Genomic DNA, 22,670 nt, shown 5'->3' with positions numbered 1-22,670 from the left:
CACAAGCTCTTGTGGTTACTACAGACTGTTCTTGTTCCACAGCCTTGTTCTGATGTCAAAGTCAAACTTAGCACCCCACGTGGATTTCTTTTGGAATTCATAGTGGTGATGACATCTGAGTAAGACTTAGTTTTTCAAGGTGTCTGAAATAATTTTCAGTGTAAAAAGCTAATGAAATGTGAAGCCTAGCAGAATGAAATGGCATTTCTATTTACATTGTAGTAATGCCTTTCACGCCATGTTAACCACTCTTTTTCTTTTTTAACTGCAAATTTTTACATTTATATCCTGGAAAACAGAGTAGCTGTAAACCTAGTCTAATGGGCCTAAGTTTGTTAGGAAAGGAAGATCCATAGCAAGTTACCTAAGTTAACCTCACTTTTCACCAGTGCCTGCATCTATAAAATGGGGATAAAATAGTGTGTAGTTCATAAGATTGTTTAGAATTAAACGATTTGATAAACTGAAAAGTGCTTAGGTGATTTCTGGCACAGAGTAAGTGTTCAGTAAGTGTTCGATATAGTGATGGTGGTCGTGACAATAATGATGATAAATAATATGTGATGTCCATCATTATCGTTTCGTAGCGTCTGAAAGAAAGAAGTGCTGGAAAGAGAATTCAAAGCTGAGTTGGGATTCCCTCTGTGGGTCGCCCTCAGAGAACACATAGTCCTTCAGGGCCAACAGAAGAGTATAAGAATGGCAATTCCATGTGGTTAACAATGTTCTTTTGGACTTTTTTATAGGTTTGTGTTTGAAATTAGCATTATAGAAGTTTACAGGTGGTTGCCAATCTATCTAGAGGAAATACAGCGTCAATTGCATTATGTTTAAACCTATTTATTGTCATATACAGAAGCCAACAACTTTCAGTGTTGAACTTAGAGTGAAATTGCACTGTTACTGTCCGAGCAGCCCCTCGCATGGTGATAGAATGTGGACACCCTGCCCTTTTGGTGATGCCGTCTGTAAGCTTAAGCAAAGAGAAAGTACTACATGATGCTGCAGGAACTGAACGATTATTCGATTATTTCCTAGGCAGTTGCTTGAAGGACAGCCTGCCAGATACCACTACCTGAGCATGTTGTGGGGGCCAGAAAGCAGCTTTTCACAAGTGGCCAGAAGTAAGACTTGGTCACTTCTGGTGCCTGCGGTGGTGAATCAGCTGGTTAGAGCAGCGGTTTTCAAACTGTGGAGCTGTATCAGTTTTGGGAAGATGATTCACTGGAGTGTGGGAAGAAAATATTAGAACTTTATTTTTTTGCATCTTTTTAAGATTTAAAGTACCATTTGTGTATCTTTTATAATGTGCACAGTATATTAGTATAGTAGCACAGAAAGTAATTTATAAATATGTATTTCAGGGGAGCATGCTCACAGTTGCCATTATTGATGGAGGTGCATGTTCAAAACAGATGATTAGCGTCCAGGGCATTGTCTAAAGCCACAGAGGAAATAGTCTTTGTGGACCAGTTCATGATCCATAGAGGAAAAACTGTCCCCCAGCCACTGCTGTGGGTATTGTGGTTGCGCTACAAATGGGAAAAGGGTGAGAGAAGGTGGCTGGTTCAGTGCAACCCATCCCCATCATAGGAGACGTAATCAAGAGTGCGTACCATTGTCCCTGTATCAGTGTGCTCTTTCTAGACTGGGTTAAAGAGCACTGCTTTTTATAGTAGCTCTTCAGTTACATTACGACATAGGTGTACAATGATGGTCTTGTTATTTAGCTTAAAAAAGCAAAGAAACCCTTGGGGAGGTCCTTTATCATGGCAATAAATTGTTAGACTCGAATCCCAGTATGTGACTAGGTCTGGCCTTTCCCATAGGTGGAGTAAGCAGAGGTTCCCATAAATGGCTCCACGTCAGAATCACTTAGGGACCCCCCCTCACCCCACCCCTTACTGAAACCAAAATATCTATATTTTTTTAAAGCTCTACGAGTGATTCAAGAAGGAGTAAGCCTTTGGACTAGTGTTTGGGGAACTTCTGGAATAGATAAGTATCTATGATTTCTGGGATTCAGAACTGGTGCTCACAAAAAGAATCTGTGTTACAAGATTTAATAGTCTCCAATCTTTAAGTTCTGGTTGGTTGCTTTTGACATCTCAGTATGAATTAAGGATCTAAGAGTGGGTTTTGATCAAGGAAGGAAAGTACAGAATTTGAAAGCCTATTAAAAGGTAGAGGATCCTTGAATTGTAGTAGATGCCCAGCCTCTTCTGCAGTGACTGTCAACCGTGGCTGCACGTGAGAATCACCAGGATGGTTTCAAAGCACTCATGCCCAGGCCTCACCCACAGAGGTTGAGTTAATGAGTTGGGGCTCAGGTGTTGATATTTATTGAACACTCCCAGATGCTATCTGTGTGGGGTCAGCGTTGAGAACTTTGCTGAAACCACCTGTGTAAGTCAAGTACTCCACCTGGTCTTTGTCAACAGCAGAGTCTTGGGAGGTGAGAGAACTCTTCTGTGCATGAGGAGTGTTGCAGAAAGCCTGCAGGCGGTGCAGCACGTCCAGGAGAAAGCCCTGTGTTTATGTCCTTTAGAACCACAGTGGATGGACTTAAAAATAAATACTTTGTGAGCCTGCCTAGCTCCTGCCCCTGTTATAGATCAATGATATTAGAAGACAGAAGAGGGGCACCTATAGCCAAAAGATGACAGAAATTAATTTGGTCCTCTGTATTCCCAGAACTGGAGAACAGAATGCATCATGATCAATGGCCTGCTTTAAAAAAAAGATGTCCTTTTTGGTTAAAAAGGGAATTAACCTTCTTTGGAAGAGCAAGAACTAAGAGTACTTAGAATTATGGGATTTCTTTTTAGAAAATGCCTTTCACCTAGTACCAGAGAGAGAGAAAGAGCAGTCGGGAAATCCTAGCACTCAGCCACTTCTGATTCATCCTTATGTACCCCTAACCTTGTGTCCGCTTAGAGATTGAGGACATGTTGATATAGACATGTGAACTATTGAGAGTCTAGCTGCACTTAGTTTAAATGTGTAGTACCAATCTTCAGATAGGGTATTGGGGATCAATTTATGCTCACTCTAGCTTATTCTTCCCTATTGGGTCATTGGGCTCCTAGAGTTATTTTCTATTTGTCATTGCGCCCATTGATCCTTCATAATTACCTGTTGTGTATGAATTGTAGCTCAGTGATCCAAAGCAGAGATCTTTTTTCCCATCTGCATGAGGTTGTCATTTCTACAGTTCTGTTCATTTTACTTCTTTGTATTTGTACAGCCCCTTATATTTTATGTTGCAGAGTATATGTGTTCATGAAATGCATAGAATGACTTAAGATTTTCCTTCTTGGAGTGGGAAGGCTTTTGAGTTCAAAATCTTCCAGGATAGGGGTTCCTTTTTCAGCATCTTCAGTTTTGTGGTACCTAGTCTGGGCTGGAAACTTCTAGACCCTCAGGAGGCAGCCATTCCACCGTTTGAAACTCTTAGAGGGGAACAGATATCTGTCTCCTGTCTCTCCCACCCTAGGGCCTTCCTCTTTTCTGGAGCAGTCCCCAGAACAGACTGCCCAGGGAATCTCATTCAGTCTTGTCTTCTTCAAACTAAACTCTTCCGGGCCTAGCTAGCATTCCTCATGTGACAATTCACTGTTCTGATTGACTTCCCCTGACTATATCCCAATTTTTTGATAAATTCTGTGAAATGTGCCATTCGTAGTTGAGCCAAGAGTCTAGATCTAGACTGACCGGAGAAGATTGTAGCCCTCTTCTTTTCTCTGGGATAGAAACACTTGGAGGCTACATTAATAAAAATTTGCTAATAGTTTGTTGCTGTAATGGTTGATAACAAGTCAACCAAAATATTCCAATGCTCTCCTCTGAACTGCAGTCACGCCACTGCGTTGGTTTGATATAATACCGTTGTGATGTGTGTTATGGACCCTGTCCAGATCACAGAGCTAAGTGGCAGTGTCCATTTTAGCACCCAGGTTTTCCTGTTCTCCAGTGCTTCCCCTCTCACTGAGTTGGGCTGATGATGGAGTGTTCTTAGAATTAATCAAAAGTGTCTTCACTGTCAGCAGCAGTAAATCGCCAAAATGACTTTTTCACAAGCCATCATAGAGTTTCTCACTTAGGGGATCTGTAAGAAGAGACTAGATTGTTTACTCTTAAAGAAGTTGTCTGGAAGAGAAACAAGAAAATTCCACTTCCTGTCATCCTGCAGCCCCATCCTATGGGTCATGAGTTGCCTCTTCCACCGGTACTGGTGTGCTGTCAGTCTCAAACCAAGGATACCAAAGCTGGACTTGGCTTCCCTTTGAGGCTTGGCTTCTTCCTTAGACTGGTCCAGGGGATTCCCCTCAGCCAAGAGGTGGGAAGTAAAGGGCCCAAATTGGGAATGACACTGCTTGCTTCCTTTGGTTCCATTGCATCCCTTCCCCCAGGGCTTCCACTTCCTGCACCAAGAAGCCTCTCCTGGTTCCCCTCAACAGGTGGGACTTCCCTCACTTCACATCCTGAATTCCTCAGGTCCATGGTTTAGAGTGAAACTGATGTTCACATCCCCCAGGCCTGGATCTTGATATCTGAATGAGAATTTAACAAACTTTAAAAAAATTCATTTCTCCACAGCAGCAGGCAGGATTCCAAGACAATTATCATTCTGGGAACTCAAGAATCTTGTTTTGGTACTCAAAGCATGAGCTTGGGCACTTTTTATTTCTCTTTGCCTTCATGTTAAAATAATCCTCATTATCCTGAGGCATTACTGGCTTGAGTTAAGGAAGGAGAATGCCATGTTAAAGAAATGTAAGAGAAAAGTATATTAATGTATTTCAAAAGTATTTTCCTTTTTTGTTGATATGCGTGATAATAATCGGGAATGTTCTCTAACATCATAAGTGATGTATGAGTGCTACTTAATTGTCATTGCAGCACTAACTCAGTCTTACAGGTTGCCAATGGAATCACAGAAGTTACACATCTTGCCTAAGGCCTGTAGCTGGCAGTTGGCAGAGGTGATATGAACCCTAACTCCAGATTGTGTGCCCTTGAGCACTTTGGTACACTACTTCCTGGAAAAAATGACTGCTGTGCTTCTCGCTTGGGAAACTGGGTAGATGAAAGTTCTGTCTGCTGAAACCAGGAAGATGGGGGAAAGGAGGAGGAAAAACTAAGGGGGATTCAAAATGAGTTTGGGACCTGTTTCATTCGAGATCCCCCCACCTCTACCCCCATCCCCCCACCCCCAACATCCACATAGAGCTTGTCTGGTAGTTTAATACATGATGAAGTTGAGAGAGGTCTTGGCCTATAGATGGTACTTAAAGCCTTTGGAATGGATGATGTCATTCAGGGAGAGATTGCTGGGGAAGAGGAAACTTCCCAGATCTAACCCCAAGGAACAATAGCATTTAAAGATCTGGCAAAGGAAGAGGAACCTGTAACTAAGAAATCTGGGCTGGTGAGTGAATCTTAGCTGGGGGTGATGCCTCCTCCTCTGGGGAAACTGGAAATGTGTGTAAGATTTTTGTTTAACACAAATGAGGTGGGGAAATTGGGGTAGTAATGTATTGATTAGATTACTGCATCCATTGGGTGGTGGTTGGGAATGTGGAGCAACCTGCAATGTGCTGTGCAGTCCTGTGCATCTGAGAATTGCCTTCCATTGCTCCACCCCAGTGCCAAATGATCTTTAACATTTTTTGTAACTCTCACATTTATGCTGCCCTTTAGTTTTCAGGCCCTTTATCTCTCCCTTACCTCACGACTCCTCACCGAAACTCAAGGAGGGTGGAAGGGCAGGCTTTATTGTATCCCCTGTTGAGAACTGAGGCCTTGAGAGGGTTGGCCAAAGTCACCAAGCTCATGAGTGGCACAACTGGTGTTTCAACCCATTCTCAGGCCACTACTCCAGGGTTGTCATTGTTTTGTTCTCCTCCTCCTGTGTCTCTGTCTGGCCTGAATCTGGAGAACCTGGGTTTCTAGCCAAACTCCCACAGGGATGCCGGGCTTGTGCCAATTAACTTGCTCCATCTGATGGGAAGTTTTCATGGCTGCTGCATGACAGTGTCTCCTGGGAAGTGTGAGAGCCGCCCTTTTGGACACCTGGATTGCTCCGCAATGGATGATCATAGTACAGGTGATAATTCATCCTTGGTAGATTCCCATACATGTACTTTGAGTACAGAGCCAGCAGTGGATTTCAGACAGACACATTCTTTGCTTTTCCCTGTTCTTAGCATCTCTCTGCACACTTGATGTGCTGCATCTGTGCATATGTGGATGACTCTGGGTGAGCATAAAATGTGATACAGGAATGTCCTGGGTATGAAAGTTTCTGCCCTGGAGATCACAGTAGCCCTTTAAATTTTCAGATTAGACAAGTAACTATGTAATATTAATTAGATGGCTGTCCAAAGATTCTCTTGCCTAAAAATATCCATCTCTCTGGCCTATCACTTTATTTGAAGTGTTACCTGTCTTCTCAGCTATGAGTCAAAAACTATTAAAATATGCATACTATCTGAGAGGGAAAATGTCATATGTCACACCTTTAAAATGCGACTTGGGTCTATTGCCTCTGATTTCTACCACCACTGCTTGAGTTCAGAGCCTCATACCCCATTTGGGTCACTCCTGCAGCCACTGAATAGGGCTCCGTCTTGCCTGTGTTTCTTCTAACTCCCGAGTCCATCCTCCATGCTGCTGGAGAAGAGGGAGTGTGTGTTTGCTTTAAGGTAAATGATTTCAGAATGTGAAAATGCTGATGGAAAGGAGCTAGTTGGGAGGGAAAGGTTGAAGCCACAGAGGATGGAGACGGAGGATAACTGACAGAGTGGAGTGCCCGATGTGGGGGTGGGGTCCAGAGCTCAGATGATGAAATTTACCTCTCTAAGAAGGCAGAGTTCTCTTGTTATTAGAGAAGCGGGGAGAAAAGCCAGGTGCTGCTGATGCGGGAAGATTGGTAGATGTGGTGGCAGGAAGTTGAGGAACTGTTCCGGGCCTTGTCCTTCCATTGTTAAGATCCCTGTGTTCTTGGCACATGATAGAAGCTGCCATGTTGGATGAAAAATGCGTGGGTTTTATAATGTCTCATTGTCGATGTCCCCTGGCAAATCCTTGGGATAGGAATAGGTCACATGTGTTTGGGGGAAAGAGAGTCTGAACCTGAACCTGCAAAGTGTGCTGTGAGCTAACATGCAGTCACTGCAAAGCCAGGTGGGTGGCCGGATGCAATGACTGTGTCTCTCAGGACAGGTGCCTGGGGGTGGGGGGAGCTGCAGTGTTTTTCTAAGGAGGCTGTGGCAAGCAAGCTTGGACAGCTGTAGTGTGGTGTTGAAGACAGTCAATCAGTGTGATACCCTTGTGGACCTGTCCCCTCTGCCCTGGTCAGTGGCCACAGACTCTCTCACTCAGGTTCCCTTGTTCTTGTCACAGGTGGGATGGAGAGACCACGCAAGAGAAAGTGGGATAGAGTCAGACCTTGACAGCTGCAGAGATTCTTAGATATATTTTTTGCTCCAACTCATTTATTTTACAGAAAATGTGAAGTTGAGCGCCAAGGAGGAGAGGGGGCTTGGTAGGCTGTGCATTGGATTTGTGCTGAGGCTCCCAGGGTACCAGACTCCCAGTCCAGTGCTCCTTCTAACCTTCTGTGGAAAGGCCAGCTCCCTGGGTGTGATCAGACCCCCAGTTCTGCTCAGTGCCTGTGTCTTGATATGAACTGAGGAAGGCCTCAGGCCCAGACCTCCTCATGCCTTGGCCAAGATGGGCATCAGATTGAGCCATTATGTGAAATAGTTGTTGAGACAGATTTTCAAAGAAATGGCTCGTTGACTTCTGGCCTTTAAGAGATGAGACCACAGAAACAAGTGAGTTGTGAAGAGAGGGATAAATCCAGGACAGAGGATAGTGTTTTCCAGAACAACGTAGAGAGTCCAGCATGAGGAGGGCAGGTGTGGTTGGGTCCTCTAACGATCTGGAAAGAAAGCAGGAAGGCAACAGAGGTGGACTCGAGCCCTGAGCAGCTGGTGCCCTCTCATTTGTCGTTTAATAACCACCCTTACCTCTTCTTTTAAAAGTTAAAATAGTAAGAACTGTGACTTCTATAAGTTTGTGTAATAGGTTAGAGTTCCTCCACTAACTACTTGATAATAGTATATTTTAAAAGAACGTTTATGAACTTTCCTTTTTCAAATGTCAGTCAGGTTTTATAGGGGGTCTATTTTGTCTGTGTGGGATGAAACAGGGTTTCACATTATGCTTCTAGACAAGAAAAGTACAATAGTGCAAGCTGGGGGATAGATCTTCACCTGAGCTAGTCGGAGAAAATTGTGCTGCTACTACTTTGGTTAGTCTGGGATATCTGTCTGTCTACTTCTCTCCCTCCCTCCCTCTTTCCTTGTGATTCTTTAAAATTGCTTACTAAAGCCACCATTTATTAGCCTGAGAGTGCTAGTTGAAATGTTTACATGCGAAAACAATTGTGCTGTGATGCCGTGGCACAGCAACAGCTCCCTCATCTCGGAAGCAGCCGTCTGGTGGGATGATTAAGAGTGTGGATGCTGGAGCTGCCAGAGTCTGTCTCATGCTGCTGCTCACTAGTGGGGTGACCTTAGGCAGGTCATATAAGCTTTGTGTGTCTCAGTTTCCTCATCAGTAATGTGGAAGTAATAAGAAAGGGTCCTATTCCTAGGAGTATTCTGAGGATCAATTGTTGGACACATGGAAAATGCCTGACACATAGAAGGTGCTACATGTTAGCTAATATTACCATTTTTGTAAAGCATTCCGTGATTGACTATATAAATCCAATTTAAATAGTATCTTCACATTTATATTTTAAAGATTTTAAATGGTCCTTTAGACATTTCTACTATGGGTTCTATAGTATACAAGGAAGGAAAAAATCTAAGAAATTAAGGTCTTAACATGTCTTTTATTATTAAGACTTGTTTTAGAACAATTTTAGGTTCACAACCAGATTGAATGGAAGGTACAGAGAATTTCCATAGATCCTCTGCCCCCACACATGCATAGCGCCTCCCTCATTATCCACATACCCCACCAGAGTGGTCCATTTGTTATAACTAATGAACCTACATTGACACGTCATAACCACCTAAAGTCCATAGTTACCTTAGGTTTCACTCTTGGTCTTGTACATTCTGTGGTTTTGGACAAATGTATAATGACATGTATCCATCATTACGGTATCATACAGAGTATTTTCACTGCCCTCAAAGTCCTCTGTGCTCCACCTATTTATCCCCCACAACCCCTGTCAACTACTGATTTTTTTATTGTCTCCATAGTTTTACCTTTTCCAGAATGTCATATAATTGGAATCACATAGTGTGTAGCCTTTTCAGATTAGCTTCTTTTACTTAGTAATATGCATTTAAGGTTGCTCTATGGCTTTTCATAGCTTGATAGCTCATTTCTTTTTAGCACTGAATAATAATCCATTGTCTGGAGGTACCACAGTTTATTTTTCCATTCACCTACTGAAGGAAATCTTGGTTGCTTCAAGTTCTGTCAATTATGAATAAAGCTGTCATAAACATTTGTGTGCAGGTTTTTGGGTAGATATAAAAGGGTATGTGTGCCATTAAGCAAAAGGATATGAGTGACTGAGGAAAAAAACCCCATCTTAAAGTGGCCCATTTGGCCCTCATATTTGAAGTCAGATGCAAGAAACAGAAACAAAAGAACTGCCTAAATAATCATTGAAATCCCCAAATCAGATTATCTTTTAAGGGATGCTTGAATTTTCCAAAATTTCTATAGGGAATTAACTAAAATTTAATGTTAACTGGCATTTCTAGGAGTCAGGGAAGTCAAATCAGGCTACTGGCAAAGGGTATCACAGTTTGTTTCTTTTTTAGTGTTTTATTTGATAAACATTTGAAGGGAAAGAACTCTTCCATTTGTCAGATAAAACACCACAGAATTAAGGGATTTCTGTTCCATCTTGGCTGCTTAAAAAATCACCAAACATAACTTATTGGGGAATAAAGGGACTGGAATTGTTCTTGAATAGTTTGCTGTGTCTCATCTTTTGACATAACTTGTAGATTTTGATAGGCTCAAAGTAAAAGGGATTTTCAGTGCCTATCCTTCAAGAAAACTCACCAAGTTACTATTATAATCCAAGAAAAATTAAAACATGTCCACAAAAAACCTTGTACACGAATATTTATATTTACTCATGATGGCCAAAAAGTGGCAACAACCTAAATGTCCATCAACTGAAAAATGGATAAACAACGGTGGTATATCCATACAATGGAATATTATATTGTTCAGCCATAAAAAGGAATGAAGTATTGAAACATGCTACAACATACTTAAAACTTGGAAACATTATACTAAATGAAAGAAGCCACTCTGAAGGTCATATAATATATGATTCCATTCATATGAAAGTAGAGATTAGGGGAATCTATAGAGACAAAGTAGAGTAGCGAATGCCTGGGGTTAGTGGGACTAATGGGAAGTTAATAATAATGGGCATGGAGCTTCTTTTTGGAGTGACGAAAATGTTCTAAAATTGATTTTGACAATCGTTGCACAACTCTGTTAACATGCTAAAAATCATTGAGTTGCACACTTTGAGTGAATCGCATGGTATTTGAATTATATCTCAATAAAACTGTTACCCCCTGCCCCCAATAATGAAAGAGGTAGATAGTAGCAGATTTAGTGATGCTATTTTAGAGAAGGTGGACAGGAACTACTTCTCTTAGATGCTATCATTTGAGCCTAGACTTGATAGTAAGGTTGAGACAGGTGGAAAGAAGGCAGGGAGGCAGGTGTGAATAATATAGTGTAAAGAATCCCATCCTAAATGATTTGTTTGTATATCTGTACATATGCACTACCTTGAGAAGAATTCAGTGCCACATGTTCTAACCAATATGCATATAAATCTACCTTATTATTTAAGAGAAAGTGTTTCTCCAAATCATAAGCCAGCCTTTTAAATTTAAACTTCATTAAATATAAAATGACAATTTAAAAAGAAGACATTTAAGTTTTAGGTTCATATAAGACTAGATCCTGGGCTAATCTTTGTCATGGTGGAATTGAGAGTCAGACACAGCATGGTAATGAAGCAAAAAGAGAATGGGACTAAAGAGAAAGCATTTCAGCAGCTGGGCAGCAGGGCCCATCTCAAGGTCAAGGTTGCACAGCCCTCTGGTCTTGCAAAGCCTTGCCCACTGCCTAACACATCCCATCTTTAGCCCTTTCCCTATGTCCCTTTTCTACCAGTCAAGAAGTCAAAACATGGCTTAGCAAAATGCGCCACCAAGTTGTGGTGGGTGAGCAGGTTGACCAGGTAAGCTTTCCAGTCTTGGAGCCTGTACTTCCAGGAGACCAAGACTGAAGGTCACCGTGGTATCAGCAAGAATATTCACATGTTCCAGATCAGCGTTTGACAAATGTAAGATGGAGCACAATCACAGAGCATCTAGAAGGAAAAGGTGCTACTTACAGCAGGAGCAGTTTCCTTCAGCAGGTGGCACTGAGGGAGCTCCTGAAAGAGGTGCTTTGTCCTGTCGGTGGTACAGAAAGAGGGAGCCTTGTGAGCTATGTGGAGGGCCCTAGTAGATGAGATAACATGGTGTGACTTTAGGTATCCTCAAAGAAGACCATTGGTAATGCCCAGGAAGCCGGGCTTCCTTTACCCTGGGCACACATGCTGCTGCAGTAGATACTTCTTAAAATTTAAAACTCCTGTAGTTCTTGATAAATGACACTAAAAAATACTTAACCATTTTGGGTTTTGCAACTGATGAGGGACTTCTCACAACTATTATTAGAAATAGCCCTGTTTTAGCTTTTAAGATTATTAAAGGAAAGCCTAGAATGGGGGGGGGGGTGTATGTGTTTTTTCCAATTAAAACGAAATAAACAGCAAGAAAATCCATGTCCTGGGAATATTTGACGATTGCTTTGATTATGTTACCCAGCCCCCAAAAGCATGCAGATACTCAGCCAGAGTATGCTTACTTGGAAAGCTCAAGATTTTACCCTACGTAGGTGGGCAGTAAGAACTGTCATATGACTGGTGGACAACTGATTCCCCCCTTCATCATGTCCTTCTCCTCCCCTTCTTGGTGTGGAGAGGTTTGTAGGCACTCAAGTAGGGCTTAAAGATTCCTGCCTCTGAAGTAGAACTCTAATTCTCGGATTCTTGCCCATGTTAATCCACCACCCCCGTCCAAGGGCACCTCCGGCTGTAACTGGAGGAAAGTACTCAGTGCCACACCTGCTGCTGGGCTTGGCAGTGGAGGGGGAGGGAGCAACGTGGGACTCTCTGAGGAAACTCTGACTTTGGATAAATCACTATACTTTGTACGGGTTATTGTGCCTGTAAAGTGGATGAAGGAGTGTTATGTGATCTGCCTCCCATTGTCAGCAGAAGCGTAAACTGAAATTTTAGATGTGATCTAAATTTAATTTATTAGATGTGATCTAAACAGTAGGGTAGAATTAATATTGATTATTGTGAATTTTGGTGATCCCTGATGTAGGTCTCCTATTTTACTGCTAACTCTCGGCCGCTTGCGTCTGCTGTATAAAAAGGCACTTGAGAGAGGGCAGGGAGGTGAGTAATCAATAGGAACTCTGTTAGAACAGGATCTTGGTTACTCTCTCATCCAGCCCAAGTAATTGGAGGATCTTGTGATCTTCCCAAGAAGACAATCCTGCTATTGCAGAAGTTCAGGGTGTGATGTAAGTGTTGTCTTTTCATCTATTGAAATGGTTTCATTTGCCATCTCAAAATCTCAAGATGTGGGTGCAGGTAAGGAAGATGTCTTGGCTGACCTCAGAGGCCTGAGGAGTACCGTGAGGTGCAGGGCAGGTACATTTAGACCTTTAGGTAGGATTTCCCAGGAGAGACAAATGTAAGACTGTATCAGAAGCCTATGTGGGCTGAAAGAAGGGAGTTAGCTCTCCTCAATTTTAGTTTTCTTAGAGATGCTTCTGAGAGTAGGCAAGTTTTCCTGACAGCCTAATGAATGATTGACTTGCTTTCCATTATTAGGTCTTTTCCAGACCATTAAAGTGAGTCTGTCTTTTGAGACTCAGATGTGTTTACAGACCCTATGGGTATAATTCATTTGTATCCCAGGATCCACATCTGGGACATTGTACTAAAAGAGATCCATGGATAAAAGAGTGCTGTTGATAAACAACCAGAGCCGCCATTCATTGTCCGTTTGCTCTGAGCCCAACAGCTATATGAATTATTGACTAAGCCATGAGGTTGGTTCTGTCTTTGCTTAAACACATTTGGTCTGAAGCAGATTGTTTTACGAAGCAGGCTCTCGTGTGGTTGAATGCATGATGTGTTTGAAGGGCCCTTGCATGGAGGAAGGGAAGAATGCTGGACTGGATGTCCAGTTGGGGCTCTGCAACTTACAAAGTGGCTTTCAACAAAGCATTCAACTTCTTTACACACAGTTTCCTCCACGGGGGGTGGTGTGAGGGGGAGGTAGCAGCACCTACTTCCAGCTGTATTTTCAGGGCATGTTTCCTAGAAGATGGCCTTTGAATTGGGCCTGGAGGAATAAGATGGGATTTGCATAGGAAACGGGGAAGGAGATAGAGAGTTAGACGTAAAGAAAAATACAGGAAGAAAGATGTAAGAAGGTGTGGCTAAAAGTGAGAGAGGGAGAATAGTCCCATTTGGCTGGAACTGCTAAGTTTTTATATGACTTAGATCTAAGAGCAGCTTCCTTATGACTTGTAGTCATTAGTACTGGTTCTGCCCCCGCTGGGGGTGAAGCTCTCAGGGTCAGGCTGATTTCTCTGCTGCCCTCCCTTCCCCCCAGGATTTCTCAGATCTTTGCCGCTTTACATTGCAATCCCTGGTTTCCTAATCTCCCCCTCCTCACAATCCTGTATGTCAGAGGCTGTCTCAGTGTGGTCCACTGGACACAGGGTCCCTGGTGAGGCTGGATAGTGCAGAGAACAGTGGGAATTCACCTCCAACCTGGCTCAGTGGCAGCTCCCTGTGCTACCTGGAATGGAGGCAGCCAAGGAAGACCTTTGATCTGGCCAAGTGAGGCCCTTCACTGTGCCATATTCTCTCACCCTCTACCTCTGTTCCCTCTCTTTGGGCAATGCCGGTGAAGTGATTAAAAGCTGGAAGCGGAAGGTATATGAGGGTGTGTTGACACTTAGGAAAGAGGATGTTGAGGAGGAATGGACAGAAAACTCAAGAAGTAAAAGTTAGCCCTTCTGTAATCCAGAGTTCATGATGGAAATGGGTAACTAATGTGTTCCATGCTCAAGGCCTTAGCTGCTTTGTCTTATGAAACTGTACTCCATGCTGTATGTCAAAGAAAGCTACATAGAAGAGCAAATGGTATCCTTGATTCTCCAATTTCGTATTCTTCTCTGAGAATCCTAAACAGACACTCTCACCTATCTAGAGTCCCCACTGAAGGGAGAAAAGTGGAAAAGTTCTCACCCTGCAGATCTATTAGCAGAACATGGATATTGACCCTAGAACTTCTGCCAGTTTCCCTATTGTGCCACTGACCCCCCCCCCCCCCCCCCCCACCGACGACTGACTTCTGCCCTGGAGAAAGGCATGAGTCGTCTACCCCATATCAAATATCCCCTCTTCAATGTCTCTTGGAATCTTAGTTCCCACTCTCTTCATCTGGGAACAGTCAGCTTTCTTATTCTTATGGAAGGACAGAGAAATTAAGTTGCCAGTATTTGCTTTGCCCTGAGTTTCCCTGGTTCCCTTATTGTATCTTTTTCTTAAAAGCTTTACAAGTCTACTCAACTGATGCTTAGGCTCCAGTGCATTGTTCAGTGTGCCAGCTAGAATATTGGGTCCTAAGTGAGATTCCTAAGGCAGTTAGCTTCCTTGAACTTCAGGTCTGTGGTTTTGTGCCTGGGAGTAGCAGTCTAATTTTTAAGCTATATAGGCAGAGCACTATGAAGATTGAGCATTTATTTTTGTAATCGAATAAAGTCTACAGCAGAATTAGTCTAACATGTTTAATGATATTCATAATCATTATGCTACATGATAATTTAGTCATAAATATTATATAGCTGACATGAATGACTGCAATTAGTAGTATCTTTCCATAGCCAAACTGTCTTTTGAGTTCTCTTTTTTCACCTGCAGTATCTATTCATTCATCATGAAATACTGAGTGCCTGCTGGGCACCAGACTCTAATGGTTTGTCCACAGTAAGCCGCAGGGCCTTAAGTTCCCGACATCACCCAGTGCTGAGCATCTGTCCTCATTTCCCACCCCCACCCAGTCCTGAGTGTCTCATACTCAAAGGTTGAACAATTTCTGGGCCAGGAAGCTGGCGTTGCTGGCGTTGAGGAAAGGGAAGGGTACAGAGAAAGCTGAACCCAGTGGGGGTCTCTCTGGATGGAGGTGTGTGAGAGCCTCGTGGCAGCCAGAGGAGGGGAGATGGGTCCACGAACACTGTGTCTCTTGAGCCAGCCCCTTGCCCTCAAGAAGGCACCCCAAAATAACTGAGGCAGATTCAGCTTCAGGCCCTCCTCTTATATGACTCATGACCACAGAGGAGAATCATGAAATTTCAAACCAGCAAAGGGATGGTTATTCTCAGGGTGCTCACACCAGTAACATCAGCATCATCTAGGAACTTGTTAGAAAGTACCCCTGAAAATCATTGCACTGCAGGGGACAATATTAGACTACTAAGGACAGTAAGATGCAAATAGTATGAGAGGGTCATTTAGCCTCCTGTTTTGCTTCAATTTCAAGACCTGAAAGTTTATAAACCAATTTTATGGCCTAAGCTATAATGTTTTCCAGTGGAGAGAACTTTGCCCCATATCCTAAGGGGCTCTGAGATCTGACCCCCCATCTCCACCAACAAACTTTATGGTGTTTCTGATTGGCCCTTGGAAAACACAGAAGGTCTGATGCAATGTAAGAATGGCTTCCTTAAAAGTTGTTGTCGTTAATGCTGTGTTAAGAGGCATGGTTTTGCAATCAGGCAAAGGGAAAAAATGTTTGGAAAGAGGATCAGGGGTTCTTAACCTTTTTTGTTCCATTTAACATATTTAAATGTGTCAAATATAATATGTACAATTAAAAGGACTGATTATATTGAAATTACCAAAATATTTTAGGCACTCATGACAAAGTAAATATAAGGAATTGTTTATTAATACATTAGTGGCAGATCTAATAACCATCATTTTGAAGTAGTGAAGAATGTAAATATTTAATGATATCTGCAGCAACTGTAATATTATGAGGTCAAGTTCACAGGTTCTGTTAATTCTCTCTTTTTTGTCTATGTTCTTAACTGAAGGAAATGTTAAAGATGTTAGAATTTAGTAAAACTAAAGATGTGCTGGCTTTTTTTTTTTTTTTTTTTTTTTTTGCTGAGGAAGAGTTGCCCTGAGCTAACACCTGCTGCCAATCTTCCTTTTTTTTTTTCCCCCTCCCCAAAGCCCCAGTACATAGTTGTATATCCTAGTTGTACACCATTCTGGTTCTTCTGTGTAGGATACCACCACAGCATGGCTTGAGAGCAGTGTGTAGGTCCATGCCCAGGATCCCAACAGGCAAACCCCAGGCCACCAAAGTGGAGGAGAAAAACTTAACCACTTGGCCACGGGGCCAGCCCCCAAGATATGCTTTTTATTCCATCTAAGGTAATGGATCCCCCTGAATTCTATTCAGGCCCCAGGTTAGGTACCCTGAAAGTAGGAGATGGTGTGAAAGTGTTATTTTCCCCAACTATAGGCATTAGCAGGCAGTCGCATGCTCATTTTAGTGCGTGTGCATCTGTGTGCTTCTAACATCCAACACGGACCAGTCTGTACTGTTATTTCAACTGTGTGGATATCAACAGTGTAGATCCAATTAGCGAGGAAACTCTACTTTGATTTCTAGGTGATTTATCGTCAGCTGTTAGCTGGAGCTCAGAATTAAGTATAAAGGCTCCTATTGTCTGCAGCCAGAAATAGTGGTGAATAAATTCACAAATTAAGGACTGTTTAGCCGCTTAAAGCTAATCTTTAAGTTCAATTTTACATTGTATTAGGCTAGTATTGACCATGCGTAAGTTACAAGGTATTTGAATCACTGCAAGTACCTGACTGTATTTATATAGTGACCCATTTAATTAAGCTTTTGAGTCTGTAGTGGTTGGTTCTTAAACCTAGCAGAGCTCATGTTGTAGTAGAACATTAGAATCACTTGTGGAATAAAACAAACATCTCGGCCCAACCCCCAGAGACTGTGATCCATTTGGTTGGTGTGGGATCCAGCAGAAGTAGTTTCATAAGCTCAAAGGTGTTTCTGATGAACAACCAGGGTCAGTGAACAAATGATGGTTCTTTGCAGTCAAAGTGTTGCAGTGACTTGCCCATTGGGATCTGAGTGCCCTGTCACCCTCTTCCCTCAACACTCCTGGGCTTTCTCACTCTTTGCACAGTCTGACACCTCTGCCTGGAATGGTCTCTGGGAATAGATCGTGAAGGCATGGAATGCAGAAGACGTTGACTGCTTGTCACAGGCCACGGTGTCTCATGCAAGGGCCTAGATACGTTCAGATGAACGTTTTGGAAATATCTTTCCAGCAGCAGTGAGAAGAATGGATTGAGTAGGGGATAAAATAGGTACAAGAAGACCAGTTATACTGCCATGGTAGGATCCAGGAAAGAGAGGATGGGGGAAGACTTGGGGGATGGATTAAAGAATCCAGGCAGTACAGTCAGCTTTGCCTGATGCAGTAAGGGAGAGAAAGGAGTCAACGGCTCTTCTCGAGTTCCCCTCTCATTGCTGTGTGGGGCGCCAAGCCATCTGCTCGGGGAGGCAGGATGAGGAGCAGATTGGTGGGGAGCTGGAAAGCTCCATTCTGGACATGGAGGCTTTGGGGGGCCTGTGCAGCCTCCAAGTGTAGTTGTCCAGTGGGTAGTTGTGCATATGTGTTTTGCTCTCGGGTGAGATCTGGGTTGGGGAGATATATCTGAGTGTGGACAACTTTTGGATGGCAGTCATAGTCACAAGGGAAGGTGACATCTCCTTAGAAGCAACCTGGAGAAGTGAGAGGAGATGCTGAAATGGCCTTCAGGGATGCCCTAAATTTAAAAGATGAATGGATAAAGCAATATCTATAAAAGAAATAGTAAAAGACCTTGTATCTTGCTGGTAACTTGGCAGAGAGTGCAGTGTGGAGAAAGAAAATGGACTTTAGACTGAGGTACTCCGATGCACCTGGCTTCAGATACCAGCTGGACTAACCAATGAAAAGCCATTTTACCTGAATTGGCTAGAACATCTTCCTTCACTGCAGAATAGTTTTCAAGTCCAAATGAAATCAAGTTCGGAAAGTGATGTTATTTTGGTACTCTAGGGTTTAAATATTATATGTGTATATCATAGTTCCCCCAAGCTAATGACAACATTGACCAAAACAAGTCTAGAAAGTATAAAATCACAGAAAACTTTGCCTCTGTTGCTCACCGTCACCCAAGTCCACAGGTCTCTGAGTTCCAAAGTGTTTTTGACATTAGCAGTAACTTTGACATTGGCAGGTAACAGGTAGTTGATGTAGAATGTATCAGACAGCTCAGTTATAACTTGGATCTGGAATCACAGAATACCAGAGTAACAGGTGGTCTGGGGATCATCTTCCAGCCCCTTGTTTTAAAAGCAGAGAAGCCGGCACGTTCTCATTCACAACAAGGAGCCTTCTAACCAGTGGTCCATCTTGCTCTGCCCCTGCTTGTCTACCAGTGAGGGGTGGGTTTGGTTCTTTCTGTCATGCTGTCACATCTGAGAGGAGACAGCCTCTCTCGGGAACAGCAAGTAAGTGGAAGGGACAGATTCATTTTCTGTACCTGTAACACACTACACCATGGAGTTTTATAAATAGAACTTAGCACTCCCAGGGCCGCTGTGAAACTGAAGTGGGAAAATGATCCCTGGATATTAAGCGTGCTAAGTACTTATCTCCTACCTTGACAGAAGGCTCAATTTCATCTTACCAAGTGGATACTTAGGATTCTGACTGCTAAATACCAATTAAGCAGTTTCCAATGAATATTTATGACAGCCTTCCTGAATGGCTTGTCCTGAGTTCTGGGCTGTACCTGAGCACACAACCCTACCTGGTGGAGGGGAAGGTGTGGCAATGTAGGACATCGCTGCCTGATGGTGAGGTGCTCGGGGGTGTTCATCTGCCTCCCTTACTGCTGGAACCAGGGCTCTCCCACAGGCGCCCTCCATCCAGGTGCCCAGGATGTATTTCTTCCTTCCCACTTTGAGGGCTGCTTTCTTGTTGGAAGCCTTCACAGGGTCTCTTCTTGGAACTTTCTGTCCCAGCCCCTTCTCACTGCAGAATGTTCTGTCTAGTGCTCCCACCCTGGGAGGAAGCCTTTAATTTGAGACTCATTGTAATTGTGTGGCTCTGTTTTGAGCCCAATCTGCCTGCCATCATTTTCTGTATCCCTCCCGCCTAACTTACCCTCCATCCCGGAACCTTACCCTCACCTCCCCACAGAACCCAGTTCCGTTCCCCAAATCTGATTCTGCCCTCCACGTTACTTTACCTACCTTCCCCACTCTAACAGGATTTTGATATCATTTTGTTTTTATATAGTTGTGTGTTTGTATCCCTAAGCATTGTGTTGTTTCTTTCTGCTTATTTGAGTTTCTAAAGATAGTATCTTACCATATATAGTATTGTCATTTTTTTAGTCAGCATGACTTCTGAGATTCGTTTTAATTATATTTTCCTAGCCTGTCTCCCAATTATTAACTCTTTCCATGATACACAAATATCTTTGTTGAACAGAAATTCATAATTAAAAATTCTTTGTATCCCCGTTCTCTAGCGTAGTCTTTTTTTCAAACTGTAGTAGATGACTTGTATTGTGATGACGGTGCTGAAAACAGAATTAGAGACTAGACAGACATAGGCAAGACACAGTACATTGATTATCCCATTAGCGAACAGAATATGTTCTACAGACACACCCAGATTTTCAGATGATCAGTTGCTAGAGAAGGAAAGGATGGAGGGGCTTAATGATGTGTTCAGATACGGGGCGTCCTTCCTGCTGTGCCTTAGCCATGCTTCCTCTCCCTCCTGTTTCACAGCTGTGCTGTGTGTCAGGGGCTTTAGCACATGTTGATCCCACTTCATCTTCCTCTCTCAGGGAGTGACCAGTTCAGGGAAATAGAGCTGTAACTGCCTGAGGCTCAGGCCCCCACATTCCCTTTCCCATGGCAAGTGTGGGAGACTGAGCACAGGGCAGGGACCACCAAGTTCAGTTTTGCACAAATCTTGGGGTCACCAGACCCTAGGTGTGGCCTGTATGGACCACTATACATAATAGCCCTTGCTAGGGCTCTCTTCTTTCTTTCTTTTTTTTTTTTTTTTTTTAAAGCTTGGCACCTGACCTAACAACCTGCCAATCTTCTTTTTTTCCCCTGCTTTTTCTCCCCAAGTCCCCCCAGTACATAGTTGTATATTTTAGTTGTGGGTCCTTCTAGTTGTAGCATGTGGGATGCCACCTCAGCGTGGCCTTTCAGCGGTGCCATGTCTGCACCCAGGATCCAAACCAGCGAAACCCTGGCCCGCTGAAGCGGAGCGTGCAAACTTAACCACTCGGCCACAGGGCCGGCCCCCAGGGCTCTCTTCTTGACACAATCCAAGTGCTGGCCTGCCCATCCAAGTCCCTCCATCTGAGATTGGCCATCATGGGACTTATGTTCTAGCGGGAGAGACGAGAGTGTAAGGTAGACTAAGTAAACAAAATATTAGTAAATTGTATAGTGAATGCTCTGAAGTTAGGGCAGTCAAGAAAGGGCTTCTGAAGCTGATGTTTCAGCTGAAGAGGTAATGTTAAGCCACCCGGTGCTGAGGACACCTGATTCAAACCTAATCTCTTACACTGAGGCTGGATTTGTTAGGGAGTCTTCGTTAAGGATGCTGTGTTATACCAGAAGGTGAAATCATAATACAGAGATGTCACAGCACAACCCAGAGGGAGCCTGTGCAGGGAGATGGAAGGCTGTGTTCAAGTTCGGGCTTGTTGTCTAACTAGCTGAGTACTCTAGGCACATTGCTTGGCCTTTCCGAACTTCATTTCTAAGAGTTTTGTACATTATTCGAGCGTGATGTAAATAGGCGGTTAATTAATTAGACTGAAAAGCAGTAATACCTGAGCTGCCATAAGGCAGAAGATGATTGAGTACCAGGCATTAAGAGTTGTGAGATCAAAGAAGGGAAAATCGGTTTGAGCTAAAATAGCTTCAGGCACCTATAAAGTAGGAAGGAATAAAGAAAGAATCCCTGTGTGACTTGAACACAGTGAACAAAGAGAAGAGTGACACTTGATAAAGCAGGAAAGAGAGGTGCTGGCTCACACAGGGCCTTGAACACAGCAGAGCTTGGGTCTTTGAGGGCAGAGGGATGCCATCGAAAGGCTTAAAGCAGGGGAGAGGTATGACCCGATATTTATGTATGGAAGGTCATATAAGGAGGATGTATTATAGGAGGAAGAATGCGAGGGTTAGAATGATGTTGATGGCTGGAACTCTGGGGTACAGAGAAGAGAACAGACTATACTGGGAGATGAATTCAATAGGACATCCTGATGCGGAGCTTGAGGGAAAGGAAAGAATCCACAGTGCCTCCTAGGTTTCTGGCTGGAGTTGGTGAGTGGAGGCTGGTGCCACTTACATGGAGAAGGTGTGGGTCGGGGAGTGGGAAGGGATGGAGAGGCTTTGCTGCCAGGAGCCCTGGGGATTCAAGGTTAAAGTGAGTGCCTGCCCTCCGTGAGCTCTTAGTTCAATGAGTAATGTGTAGACTGGCTGTGGCTGTTAGAACACAGCATGCCAGGTGTGAGGATGGTGGTGCCACTTGTGTCCATGGATAGGGCACCTGGCCTTGCCCGTCACAGCTAAGATGGTTGTTCTGGAGTTCTCTGGGGCTTCTCTCAGCCAGAGATGGCTGGAGCAGTGTCTCTCTGAGGGTTCTGTGTATATACTGCTGATTGGGAGGCCACAGGTGACAAATTATTCTCTGCAGGAAACCCAAACAAGACAGCACCTCAGCAGCATTTCTGAAAACAGAGTTCTCGGTGTTTCTGTGGCTGATCAACAGGGCTCTCCTTCGGTGGAGTGACTTCAGGTGCCTTGACATCCATCCGCTTCACCATCCTCCCCAGGGGCCCCACCCAGAGATGGGGAGGGGGAGGTCTGTTGACCTTGCTCAGGGAGCTCGCAGCACTGCAGTGGTTTGGTGGGAAATGTTTGCAGGAGGAGGTGGCTTGGCAACAGTTCCGCCTCTCAGGCGTTAAAGATGGGGATCCAGTGTGAACTGGGGAGCAGCTGTGTGTGCCTGTGTTTGTTGTTGGTGTTTTGCCTGAAAGCTGTGGGGTGGCTGGGTTCTTCACCTCAGAATCCTGGGCTCTTGCCTAAGATTTTTCCTGTTTGGGGTAATGTATACCTTCCTGAAGACAGCCTGGACCTGAATAAAGGGTGGATAGCAAATTCCTTGGTGGTGGTTTTCTTTTTCTAAATAAAGGGGATTTCACTGGACTCAGGAGAAAAGGATATATTGAAAGCAAATTAACCCAAGTTACCAACTAAGTCATATCTATAATTGGGCTGAATGGATGGAGCAACCCATCGATTATGATTATGTCTTTCAAGGGT

At 43.6% G+C, this 22,670-nt stretch overlaps 1 protein-coding gene across 5 annotated transcripts in view; it reads left to right on the top strand.

Moving 5' to 3' along the window:
• Positions 1-22,670, top strand: part of MYO5B (myosin VB) — a 348,428-nt gene that overhangs the window by 164,732 nt on the left and 161,026 nt on the right. The window contains exon 1 of one of the 5 annotated variants that reach the window (XM_070221086.1): positions 6,089-6,109. The exons of the other annotated variants lie outside the window; for them this stretch is intronic. The gene's annotated coding sequence lies outside the window, so the exon portion shown is untranslated. Of the gene's footprint in view, positions 1-6,088; positions 6,110-22,670 lie in introns of those variants that run through there. 5 annotated transcript variants of the gene reach the window in all.

This window comes from Equus caballus, chromosome 8 (assembly GCF_041296265.1).
Source record: "Equus caballus isolate H_3958 breed thoroughbred chromosome 8, TB-T2T, whole genome shotgun sequence".
NCBI classification, from domain to species: Eukaryota; Metazoa; Chordata; class Mammalia; order Perissodactyla; family Equidae; genus Equus; species Equus caballus.
The sequence above is the reverse complement of the archived record's forward strand: the minus strand, read 5'-3'. Positions and strand labels throughout refer to the sequence as shown.